General features: G+C 29.6%; 1 protein-coding gene across 1 annotated transcript in view; it reads right to left on the minus strand.

Moving 5' to 3' along the window:
• The window catches only part of LOC106682173 (metabotropic glutamate receptor), a gene marked incomplete at its 5' end in the record, with an annotated part of 282,446 nt that overhangs the window by 83,008 nt on the left and 185,999 nt on the right, over positions 1-13,439 (minus strand).

The raw sequence follows: 13,439 nt of genomic DNA on the forward strand, positions 1-13,439 counted from the left end.
TATATATATATATATATATATAATAGTTGACAAAACATTAACTTCTATCAATTTTCTCTTCTTCTTCCTTTTCTCCATATGTCTGCATAGGGCTTCCCTTTCAGAAGTAATAGCCAGCACTTCCCGGGGTGACCAGCCCTATTGGGAGGCGAGCTCTTTCCCTTTTTTTCTTCCAGACATCCCTGTCCCTAGCAGCTCTCCACCAGACGGGTCCTGCCATCCTCTTGAACATATCACTCCATCTTTTCTTTTGACGTCCTCTTTTTCTTTGAAGGTCGTATGGAGTCCATTCTGTGGCAAGTTTAGACCATCTGTCATCTTCGCATCGAAGGAGATGCCCTGCCCATTTCCATTTGCTCAATCTAGTCATCTTCAGTGTGTCAGTGAGTCCTGTTTCTTTCTGGATCCAAGCATTTTTATTCGATCTCGCTTCCTCACGTTCACAATGCTCCTTCTAACATTATTTTGCCACACCTGTAATTTCCTCTCCTGAGCTATAGTCAGTGACCATGCTTGGCATCCAAAAGTGACCACTGGGCTAATACAATTATCGAAGACCTGTCTTTTAAGGTCAATATTGTTTTTCCCTTCATTATATGCCTAAGGGATAAAACTTTTTCCAACCGAGTGCCAATCTCCTCTAGATTTTATATATACATATGTTCTATTAATTATTTTTGTCCATTTTCATAATTTAAAATTCATTATTTCATTATATTTTATGATGGTTATAATTTAATTTTTATTTTGTATTTTACTATAAGGCTCTCTAAAGCCTAATTTTGACGCCTGTAATATTATTATAAAGGGATCAATCCCAGAATAATAAAAGAATATTATTATTATTACTAAACTATTGTTCCCATTATAAAAAATATCAGTAATTAAAAATTCTAAACATAATTATAAATAAATCTCTAATTAATGGCATCAATGGTAAAGATAACCTGGTTTCAGGAAGGTATATTAGAGTTTAGATTTCCTTATTTATAATTATGTTTGGAATTTTTAATTATTATTTTTTTTATATAACTGACAAATATGTTTATCGTTGATAATTCAAGACTAATAAGGAGAACAGAAAATGTGATATTAAAATGTATTTTTAATTAGATATCTGATGATGGGGTGAAAACTCCGAAACGTAGAACCTATAACTTTAAGTTTCTTTTATTTATAATTTCCCACGTAACTTGCACATACAGACACAAAACCTCAAAAGGCAGCGAGGGATAAAGACATTACTCGAAATCAAATACAAACCCTTCCAAGCGTTAATTCCGAACTTTATTGATTTCCAGGAAACAAACCAGTGAATCTTAAAAAAGGAAAAAAAAATTATTGTACGAGGACAGAAACACGAATGGAGAAAGGGAAATAAACCGTTTAAAGCCTTTTTTAAAAAACACTAAGGCTTGGAAGGTCTACACTGAGGCAAATCCTCTGAAACCTTTTAAAACTAAAATCCGAACATAGAAGGACGGTGGAGCATTATCCGTTTTTATTTTGTCCCTTGTTCGACAAAGGGCCTTTTTTTTGTAAAGGAATGAGTAATGGAATCCATTCTTTTTAAAGTAAGAATATAATTTTAGTACATTGAAAATCATTGTTACAAGAGATTAACGCATAAGTGAAATTATCACATGTAAAGTTTACCTAAATTCGAACAAAATGACAAAGAAAAATTGTAGATTCTCTTCAATATAATTTTTTGAACATTAAAATGAAAAATAAATTTACATATTGGAGAAAGGAAACAAAATTTATATTTTATATATAATCTTTACACTTTATTGAGACTGGTTACTATTGTTTAAATAAATAAATTTTAACCAATTTTAGCCTCAAAACAATTTATATTTCTTTATTTATTATCTTAATACATTCTTGAGAGTGGTTAATATTGTTTAAATAAATAAAATTTTATCCATTTTAGTCTCAAAACATTTTTATCCTAATTATAATCAGACGTTTCGGCCAATTCGGCAATCCTCAGGGACAATGTTAATACAATTTTAGAACTGAATCATTTAAAAAAACAACTTCATGCAGGCTATTCTGCCCAGGCCAATCCAATAGATTACTCTATTTAGTAAATTTTCACATTAAAATTAAAATTATTTATCACAGTCACCTTCTTTCTAAAAAATTGATCACGATAAAAAAATTTTATTTATTTAAATAAGGAGGAAGGAGGAAAAACTTTACTAAAATACAAATTTGTTCATTGGGTTTCCAGTCACCCAGCATACTTATTTTAGTCTAATCACACGATATTTTTAATCTTACGATAAATTATCCTATACAAGTATACAATAATAATTATGAAGATTACAATAATAATTAAGATTAAAAGTATACAACATTATAACATGCATTTTTTTTTTTATCTCTTTTTCTTTTTCCATTTTTCATGACTTTCCCCCCCCCTTTCTCTCTTTTTTTCCTTTTCATTCCCTTTCATATTTTGGTTTCAACCCAATGTGCCTTTAATATAATAATGGATAAAATAGTGATAGAGATACGAGAAAATATAAGAAAAATACTTAAGTAACAAATAAGAATAAAAAAAAATCAACAAACTATGACAAATTTATATACAATAAATATTAAAAATATATACAAAAATAATATATATTTCTTTATAAGTCCGACGTTTCGACCATCCTCAAGAATAATCTTATTACCATTTTAAAAAAAATGTTTGCAGGTTATTCTGCTCAGGTCATCAATATTAGTCCACAATTACCCTATTTTGTCAATTATTCAAATGAAAAATTAAAACTTTATAGAGAAAAAAAACAAACTTTAAACTATATTTTTATCATGAGATAATAGTGAAGGTTCACTGTGATTAAAAGTTTTAATTTCTAATTTAATGTGAAGAATTGACAAAATAGAATAATTTTAGGCTGAAATTAATGACCTAGAAGGATAACCTGCATAAAATATTTTAAAATTGATGAGGTTCTAAAATTGTATTAAGATTGACCTTGAGGATGGCCGAATTCCGAAACGTCGGACTTGCAAAGAAATATAAACTGTTTTGAGGGTAAAATTTATTTATTTAAACAATTTCTATTGTAATAACAGTTACTTTACTTGTTAATAATACTTCGTATCAATACCGCTTCAAAAATACCGACAATAAAAACAAATATTCGATTTTTCTACTGCTTATTACAGTTTAATTTTATGTGGGCAACATTGGAGAGAGAGAGAGATACATGCTATATTGACAATGAGCAATCCTGCGCAAATACAGTGGGTTGTTATAACACTATTTTTTTTTTGTTAATGTTTTAACACTATTTATTTAATCCTCTCATTACATCCCAGTGTATTTCATATTCCTCTATTTCCGTTTTATATCACAAATATTGAATTTATTACATATGTATTATTTTAAATTTATAGACTCATTCAAAATATATACATCCAGTAAGCACAAAAAAAAAAAAAAGAAAATAGTTGTAAATAAATGACATTGTAGAATCGAATTAAATTATAATAACAATAGCTACTAATGTTGACTTCAAATAAATAGGTTAAAACTAATAAATAACTTAAATAAATTTAAACAGATAAAAAGGGTTTAACACAAACTGTTCCGGGTAACCTAAGTTAATCTAAAGCTTGAATTGCAGTGGCTGCCATATGTAAGCAGCACTAACGCCCTATGTGGCCAACATTAGAACTTACCACCTCTAGTACTTCCTGTGGTGAGAAGAAGTAACCTGAGACAGAGAGCCATTTTCCTTTGCCAGAAGCAATTCTTCTTTGTTCACTCCAAAAATCTACCATGAGTGAGTAGAATTCCTGGAGTTGTTCCTCGAAGCAGAGGAGAGAGAGGCATAAAAATGCGGAGAGAAAAAAGGTAGCATGGACTAAGTTCACCCAGTTTAATATAGTTAACCTCCATCATCAACCACCTCATTATATCAAAAATTTTCCACATCCAGTCATTCAAAATTAATTAACCCTTTTAACAATAAATATTTTATTTCGGCCACCCCCTACTTAGATAATATAATTTTATTTTTATTTAATCATTTTTATTTTTCAATTATATAGTCCACTAAAATCCAACCAGCCAACAAAAAGTGAATGTGTGCCAGGCATTCTGTTGAAAGCATACTTCATACACAAATAAAATTAAAATAATGTATATTTTACAAAAATATTCCTCCTTTTATGTTCAGATTTTAGTTTTAAAAAGTTTAAGAGGGTTCATCTTATAATATATAATAATGATAACAATAACTTCTTAAAGTTATATGTTCTACTGGATGAGATTCATTAAAAAAATTATATATTGTGAATAAAAATTTGTCTTGCTTATTTAAATTTTTTTTATTTTATTTCATTACGTCTAATAACGACGTTTCGGGGCAGTCACCCCATCATCTGGTATCAACAAACAAATTCACATTCTTCCTATGCATACAAAAATTAATAAATATACTATTAATATTTATTAAAAAATTACCTGATTAAATATAACGTCTATTATCACATTTTCTGTTCTCCTTATAAGTCTTAGGGAGAACAGAATCTAGTTTGTTTGGAGATACTTGATGATGGAGAGACAGCCACGAAACGTCATTATTAGATATAATTAAAAAAAAAAATAAGTAAGAGGACTTTTTATTCATTATATCCAATTAAATCATAATAATTATATATATTTATATAAATATAATGTTAAAATTTAAAGTACTTTTTTGAACGTTGAAAATGTTTCTTCACTTATCAGAGTACTGATATACATATTTGCTTTTACATACCGATCAGAGCCATCTGGGTCCCTGTTTCATAATGAATACTAATAGTATTAGACCATGGAGGTCTAAGTCTTCGCGTCCTTTCTTGACGTGGTTTTCTCTTAGGGTGGGTTCGTCACTCCCACGCCTATTTTTTATGAGTGCCACCCATTGGCTAACGGGCCTCACAAATGCCCAGGGGAGGCTGTGAGTGAGGTTTGTATAATTTTATGCTTGTAAAAACCCCGGATGGGGCCGGGCTCGAACTCGCAATCTGTGGGTTGGTAGAAAGGCGCATTGCCACGCTGCTACCGCTGCCCCCTAATTTATTTTATAACCTATCTATAAATTAAATATGGTATAAGGTGAAGTATCGCAATCTAGGGAAATTTCTAATTGGTGTTTTCGAGGGAAATACACGTTTTCAAGTACCATGATTCCAAATAACCAAGTCTCGCAAAATGGTACGTGCGTGAACAACAAAAAACTCAAAAGCAAAAAGTTCGTAAGCAACTGAAATTGCATATTTAGGGCATGTGTATGCCTAGGATACTACAGTAGGGTTTTCACATTTTTTTATTTTTCCTTGAAAATAGTTCTAATGATTTTGATTTTACTTAGTATATCAATTAACAATCAAGCAATCTTTAACATCAGTAAAGGATTTTGCTCATAGAAATGGTTTAATATTGATCTTCTACAGCACCTTTAATTTTGTTTATATGAAACAGATAACCACAATAGATAAATACAAAATATTAAACAATTTAATCGATAAAAAAATAAGTAAAAAAGGGAAAAATAGAGACGGGAATTCAAATCGAAAAAAGTCGAGACGAATTTCTTCCAATCGCATTCATTATTTCAGGCTGAATTATATATATTTTTTTAAAAAGACTGTATTCTTGACAGGAACAAAGTTGATATTTGTTATTTTCACCTCCAGAAACCCTAAAATACAGTTGTTTTGTTTTAAATTATTTATTTTTTATTATTAAAACTTATTCAATAATTATACTATTGTAATTAGTTAGGGGTAACCCTTGCATCAGTACAACTACCCCTTCGAAGATAAGAGTTATAAACTTGAATTTGAATGCTGGCAGACATCTGTGCATCTAATAATATCTGAGACATAGTTTTTCAGAAATCTTAACATTTTTATCTGAACAACTTAAAATCAACATATTGTGAATTTATATACAACATACAGGAGTAGTTGTTTTCATGATATTTGCTAAAATAAAGTGATTTCTACTTTTTCAGACAAAATTCAATTCATATCATTCATCTGCAAATATCATGAAAACTAGTACTCCTACGAAGATAAACATATAAACTACTATATAGTACTTTAAATCAGATATAAGGTCATCTCACGAAAAAAGAAAATGCACCGACGTGTCGCTACTGTGGTAACGATCTCACCATTAGGCATATTCTCTCTGAATGTATAGCTCACGAACCAGATCGGTTCTCTTCAAATTTACAGGAGATTTTGAGCGAAGATCCCACAACAATAACAAAACTTTTTCACTTTCTAAAAATCATTAATATTTATGATCACATATAGTCTAACTAATTGTAATTGTAATTGTAAATTTGTAAATTGTAATGTAATGTAACTTTTAATAGTAATAGTAATTGTAATTTTAAATTTTAAATTGTAACGTAATGTAACTTGTAACAGTAATTGTTAATTTTTAACTTTCTCAATTTGTAATTATATGTAACTTTCTCACTCTGTAACATTGTAAATATGTCAATAATAATCTACTAACTTTGTAAATTCAGTGTAAATGACCCTAGTGGTCGAAACACTTAAATAAATCAGATATAAAATTATTTAACCTAGATAGTTCTATTAGGGCTAATATTATAGCAAATTTACTCTATTTTAAATGATGTTCTATTAGATTTTCTAGTGTTGTTAGTGATTTTAAAGATGGAGCTCTGGATGAAAAATTAATTTTAACGTTTGTTAACAGACGCTATTTTTTATATTTACTATACTTGACAGACTCAATAAGTTTGACTATTTATTATACATATTTTTCATTAGAATAAAAATTGGGGGGAAATAACTGATTTTTTCTCCTTTTGGGCTCTCGTACTATAAGAACTACCCAGCCGATCTTATTATAAATTAATATAAATTAACTTTAAGAAGCTTTGAAGCTAAGTAGAATAATAAAACATTTCAAAATTAATATCGGGATTGCTATCTGATAGATAAGTATTGGGGCATTAAGCCACTTTTGTAATTTTCTCCAGATGACACAACGAAAGGAGCCAGATGGTTCCTTGATGGATGTTCTTGAGCATCGATTCATTAAATGTCCAACCTCCAGGAAGGCAATCACAAGAAGAGAATGGGAATGGTCAATATACTGGAAAACTGTAGAGTAAATAGCTAAGGAAAATACAAGGCTACGTACCGGCTCTTACCTCAGCTTGTTTACCAACGGCTCGCGTTATGTCACATCTATTGATTCCTCTCTTCTCGGTCATCTGTACAAGATAAACAGGAAATTTTCACTCCGCCGAGGCTCTTTCGGTCGGATAATATTTCCTCTTATTATAAAGGGTAATATGAGAAGAAAACTCTTAAGGGAAAGAAGATTCATAAACGTCTCTTTTACTTCCTGAATATATTTTAATATCTGGGCTCTCAAAACATTTTATGAACGTGAGGCTTCCGAGAGAGTTCAGACTCGATTTTATTACACAGGGTTTCTCTCATAATAAACGTATCAAATAAATACGTATGCTAAGAAAGTGGATCAGTATATATGTCTGTCTTTACTATTGAATTTGTGCCTAAGGGTTCAAAATATTATCCACTGTTTTCAAGAGAAAAACCCTCACTACTTCTGTTTCTTTATTTAATCTTCAGACAGTGTTCTGACAAATATATCAAACAAATTCATAAAAGTATTAGTCACTTACCTATATACAGAATATATAGTAAGTAAAATTATTGCGATCATGCAAAATTATAATACGAGTTTTCCACGAAACCCTATTTGGCGGACGTGATGGTTCCACTCACTTCTGAGGACATCGCCAAAGTCGGTAAATTTCTCTGTCTTTTTTAAAAATATTACTTCCTTTTCCTACTCACATTTCTCTTCTCTCATGTACTTTCCTTAATTACTTTTTCGGACATTCTGTATTTATTTTAGCTAATTATTTTATTTTATACTCATCTACGATATATTACTATTCTTTCCATTATTCTGATTTAAATTGTTTTCATTGTTTTTAAATATTACTTACTCATTATTCACATTTTCTTCAACACCTTTCGTTATGTTGATTTCTTCATTTTTTTGAACATTATTTTGTATAAATATTACCTCTACAACTATAAACTATCTACTTAATTTGTTGTTATGTAAATTTTCAAATTTGTTTGTTATTATTTTCTTTATCCTTCCCAATGTTCTTTATGGATGCGAGACGCGGCATCTTACATTAAGGGATGAACAGCGCCTTAGGGTTTTCGAAAATAAAGTATTGCGAAAAATAGTCGGACCGAAAAACAACGAATTAACTGGAGAATTTAGAATACTACACAACGCTGAATTAACGAACCTACACCCGGTAAATATAATTCAAGTTATAGCATTGCGTTGTGTAAGGTTGTAGGGCTTAGTAACGAGCGGATCCCTAAAATGTTAAAAAACACTGAACGAACAGGTAAACGTCCGAGAGGTAGAACGAAACGTAGATGGGAGGATTGCGTTAAAACTGATTTAGTGGAAATGGGTATGGAGGGGCATCATTGAAAGGATGTATGCAGAGAGCGTTTGGTGGTATCGGCATCGAACCTTCGGGTTCGTTATTATTATTTTCTTTATATGTTTCTCTGAATTACGGTTATTTTAGCTTCGATCAAAAACGAAAAGTAGTACGTGGAACTCAAATTACCTATTTAAAGCAGGTATATGCTTGGGATGTAGTAAGTGTGTTTTTCAAATTTATTTACTGGTGTTACCTTATACCACCAATTTTATGACTTTTTAAGTTTTTTCTCAAAAGCGACTAAAACTATTTTGATTAAACTAGTTACATTGTTGTAAAACTGAATGATTTTTTATATCAATTTTATCCTCAGGGTTGTGAAGTCTGTGGAGCAGCACCCTTTACGAAAAGGAAAAAATTATAATCTTTTTAAAAGAAAGTCCTAAGAATCGTAATAGATGCTCCTTGGTTCATATTTTTTTTTCTCTTCTTTAAATATTCATATCGTATTTTGTAATGATTTTAATTTATTGCGTAAATAAAAGGCTATTACATTTCATTTCATTCGCACTTTGAGAAACTCTAAAATACGAATTTTCGTAGCTACAGAAAAATATTTTTAGATCAGAATTCTGCCTTTTTGACACACCACATCTTTAATATAACTTTCGCTATTTCAAAAATTTGGTTGCAACTATATTTATTCTGTCGGTATGAAGTATACTTCCTTAAGCTCCCGAGGAGGATTAAGAGGATACATTCGCTCCTCTTCACATAAATTAAGGATCAGACCAAGTTAAAACTAGAACTGAGGAAATAATGAGGAAGGGGTGAGAGCTGCAATGTTTACAGTAGACAAGCATTTACGAGAGCTGAGCTCATTGATTTGAGATAACGAGTTTCATCGACAAACATTGGAACTAACGCACGGCTGGCTATATGCTGAAAGGGTTTAAGCTCCGTTAGTACTGCAGTCATAAACATAAACAGTGTAATTGATCAAAGTTGTTAATGGACAGAAATAATTAACTGCTAGTAATCATTGAATAAAAAATTTTACTCATTGATATAAATTGAAAAAATAACAATACAGCGTAGTGCCATACCGGACTTCATGCTAAATGTTAAAGATTTTCCCGGGAAGGTTATAGTACAAAATCCCAGGAGGAGAAAAAAAGGCATTTCATCCAATTTATCATTACTTTAATGAAAACAATGTATAATTCCTGGTCAAAATTTATGACTCTGCCAAGTATGAGTAAGGGGAATAAAAAATGGCGCCTGTTTCCAAAATTTAAAAAATTAATTTCTCATTCGGAGCTCTATACCTTTAAAACTACCAACAAAACTAGAAAACTTAATACAACATTATTTAAAGAAGAGTAAATTTTCTAAAATATGAGTCCTAATAGAGCTATTTACGTTCAATAGTTCCCGAGATTTTAGCATAATTTTATAAAAATAAAAGAAAATGTACTGAAAAATTAGAAGTTAGTGAATCTATTTTAAAAAATCTATATCTCAAAAACAATTCGACTTTAATGATGTCTATTAGCAGTCAAATTAAATCTATTTTAATAGACTATAAAGTAGTTTATGATGTTTTTCGTCGTAGGATTAGTAGTTTTTAAGCTATTAGCTCAAATATATTGATTTATTGTAGTTCAGACAAAATTTCATGTGCAAAAGTTATATTCATATGCGAATATCATAAAAACTAATACCCTTAAAATACCTGACTTAAAACTACTTTATAGTAAAGTAAATTACTTTTATTTTGAGTGATGGAAGATATATTTACGTTTTATGGTTCCTCAAAAATATTTCTTTAAAAATCAAAAGTTTTATTCAAACAACAAAAAATAAACATTTTGTGAATTTATTTTGTCAAATAGCATAAAAAATACTAATCCTACACAAATAGTGCTTTAAATGCTAGAAGACATCTGTACGTCTTACAGCTCCTGAGATATAGATTTCTCAAAATAAATTCACTAACTACCGATTTTTCAGAAAATGTTTTATGAAATGTTTTTTAAGATGCTATATCTCGAGAACTATTGAACGTATTAATAGCTCTATTAAGGCTCATATTTAAAAAAAAATTACTCTACTTATAATGATGTTCTGTTAGGTTTTGTTGTCGATAGTTTCAATAATATAGAGCTCCAATTGAAAAATTAATTTTTTTTAACGTTTTGAAACAGCCGCCATTTTGTATTCCCCCTAAGTATTAGGTATTACTTTTGAAAACATTTGATGTGAGATGTGCTATTTATCTCTTGTTAGATCTTATCTTATAACGTCAGGAGTGAAGATTTTTTTTTTTAGATAGAATACTACGACATAAATATGTAAGTAGATCCTTAAAAATAAGAAAATTTCCTTCTGGAGTTTTAGGAGTTTCAGAGCAGACCAAGGACCTTCTTCTTAAGTAGGATTATGCCACGAGCAAGTCCTCTGTGATTAAGCCTACGCAGTACCCGGCTGGAAAATTGGGATTAAACCGAATGGAAACTCTGTCAGGATAATACAGCACATAAGATAGCTTTGATAAGCCAATCTAGTATTACGGTTCATGGCCGTATCATTTTTATGATGTATATATATACATTAATATTATTTCTCGTAAATATATATAATGTATAAATAATATTAATGGAAGATGCAAAATCAGTTTCAAAAATGTAAGTTAGTAATGTATTGTTCGAAAATAGTTTGGCCCGCGGAATATAATAATAAGCCCATTTGACCATCCTATTCCGCTCTATACCAGCCTTTTTCAAAATTAAAACATCAGTGTAAGAGCTAAAGAAAGGTTGTATAGTCCAATGAAATTGCTAGTCAACCTAGAAATAGTTTTAAAGTAATTTCAATGGATTCTAACCTAAAACTCTTTGCAAAAGACGATAGTAAAACGTTTACCACCCCTACAGGGTGCGTAAGGCCTAATATAGAAGATTTTTCAAAATTGCCACCATATATTTTTAGGTTTAAAGGCAATAACTCCTTATATGGTACATGTAGCTTAAATATGATGCTTAGTAAAGTTCAAAGAATTAAATCGCGTAAATTTTGGTATATAGCGATATATATATGAAGGTATGTGTCCTATTTAATTTTGAAAAGAAACGTAATGTTACCAGAATACAGTGATCAGTGTCAGTGTAGAGCAGTACATTTTTTTTGTATAGCTAGAAACACATTTACTACGAAAATATCACATTTTTTCTTCTAAAAATATTTAATTTTTTTTAGTAAACTGTACTACTACTATGTATGATTGTTTTCTTGCTATCAATTGATGATTTTTTAAAATTTGCTAAATTGATCGAAAAGTTATTGCGGATCACTGAAGAGCAGAAGTATGAAGAAATGGAACAGGGATAATAATGAATTGGATGTAATTGTTAAATTGTTAAATTGTTATTTGGCCGTGTACGAAAAGGAGGAAAACATATATATATATTAATATGTATATAGGAAGAAAATAGGAAAACAAAAAGAAAAATAATTTATGTTATAACAAAAAATAATCTATTTAGTGTATTGATGATAATTTTTGTGTGTATATAAGTCCAATTATGGATTGATGGATACACTGTTTTATAGCAACCCAATGTATTTCTGTGAAATACAAATGAGAAATAAAACATTTCTCCATTCACCAGTTTTATTATTTTTATTATAGTGCTACCAGTGGGTAAATTTTCTACATTTCAGTATCACTGCAATATAAACTTACATCGTATTTACAGGACGTAAGTACAGTTGTAAATTTCAATAAAAATATATTGAAAACAATTTAGTTTGACAATCAGATTTAAAATGTTTACACACCAGATGTTTCCGCTTTTTTCGATTTGTTGATGTACACTCATCTCAGAATTAATTTTTTTTGAAAAACTGTTATTAGGGAAATATTGATCGTAAAGAGTTCTATTAGATCCGATTTGAAGATTTTTAAACGCACATTAAAGTAGCTTATGGTGGTTCTTTTTCTATGAGTAGCAGTCTTTATGATATTTGCCGAAATATATTTAAAAAATGATTTTTTTTTATTTTTTGATAACCTTATAACTCGAGAATTATTAAACATAAAGAACTCTTAGAGCTCAAATTCAAGCTATTTATATGCACTATCAATTAGTTTATAATGCTATTTCGGCTAATTCTAATACTTTATGAGTTACTGGCAACCTAAAAATAAAGCACATTTTGAAAAGCTACAATATTAGGGCAAGGACCCTCAGGGAGTGATGAACGTTTTTCAAAAAATTTTACATAAGAAACAATGGACAAAAATTAATTTAAACTTATTTCTAGGTACTGCCAAATTTTATACTACTTATTTTGGAGCTGACTTAGTGGACACTTCATTAAAATCGACCACCATTTTGAAAATAATTTAGAGATTAAAAATTTTCAAAATGAAATAACACATTTCAAATAAATTTAATTAGATACTACGTAGATAAATTAAGCTTCATAAAATTGTCAAAATATTAAAATTGGAAGAAGATAGTTGACCGTATGAGGTAGATTGTACGAATTTAGTCCGGGTGGCGGTCAATAAAGCTATCAAAATAGTAAAAGAAAACTATTTATTGTAAACCAACGTTTCCCTCCACTTTGTAGGGCTAAATGGAAAAAAAGAAAAAACAAACATTGTAAGAATTGACAGAACATAAAAATATAAAACATTTCAATACAATTGTTTTGTTTATAAAGTATATAAAAAAAAAAATTAATAATAATTTAAGGATGTATACATATAGGTGGACTAGAAACTATCCACAAAAAAATACAATCAGGTGTGATAGAATTCTTTTTTTTTTTTTTTTTAATTATTTATTTAATGTAATTTACAACTGCACAAAATTATACAATAGGTAAATATGTAGTATGTTTCATATACACTTGAAAATC

This window comes from Halyomorpha halys, unplaced genomic scaffold, assembly GCF_000696795.3.
Source record: "Halyomorpha halys isolate HHAL.00 unplaced genomic scaffold, Hhal_1.1 Scaffold392.1, whole genome shotgun sequence".
NCBI lineage: Eukaryota > Metazoa > Arthropoda > Insecta > Hemiptera > Pentatomidae > Halyomorpha > Halyomorpha halys.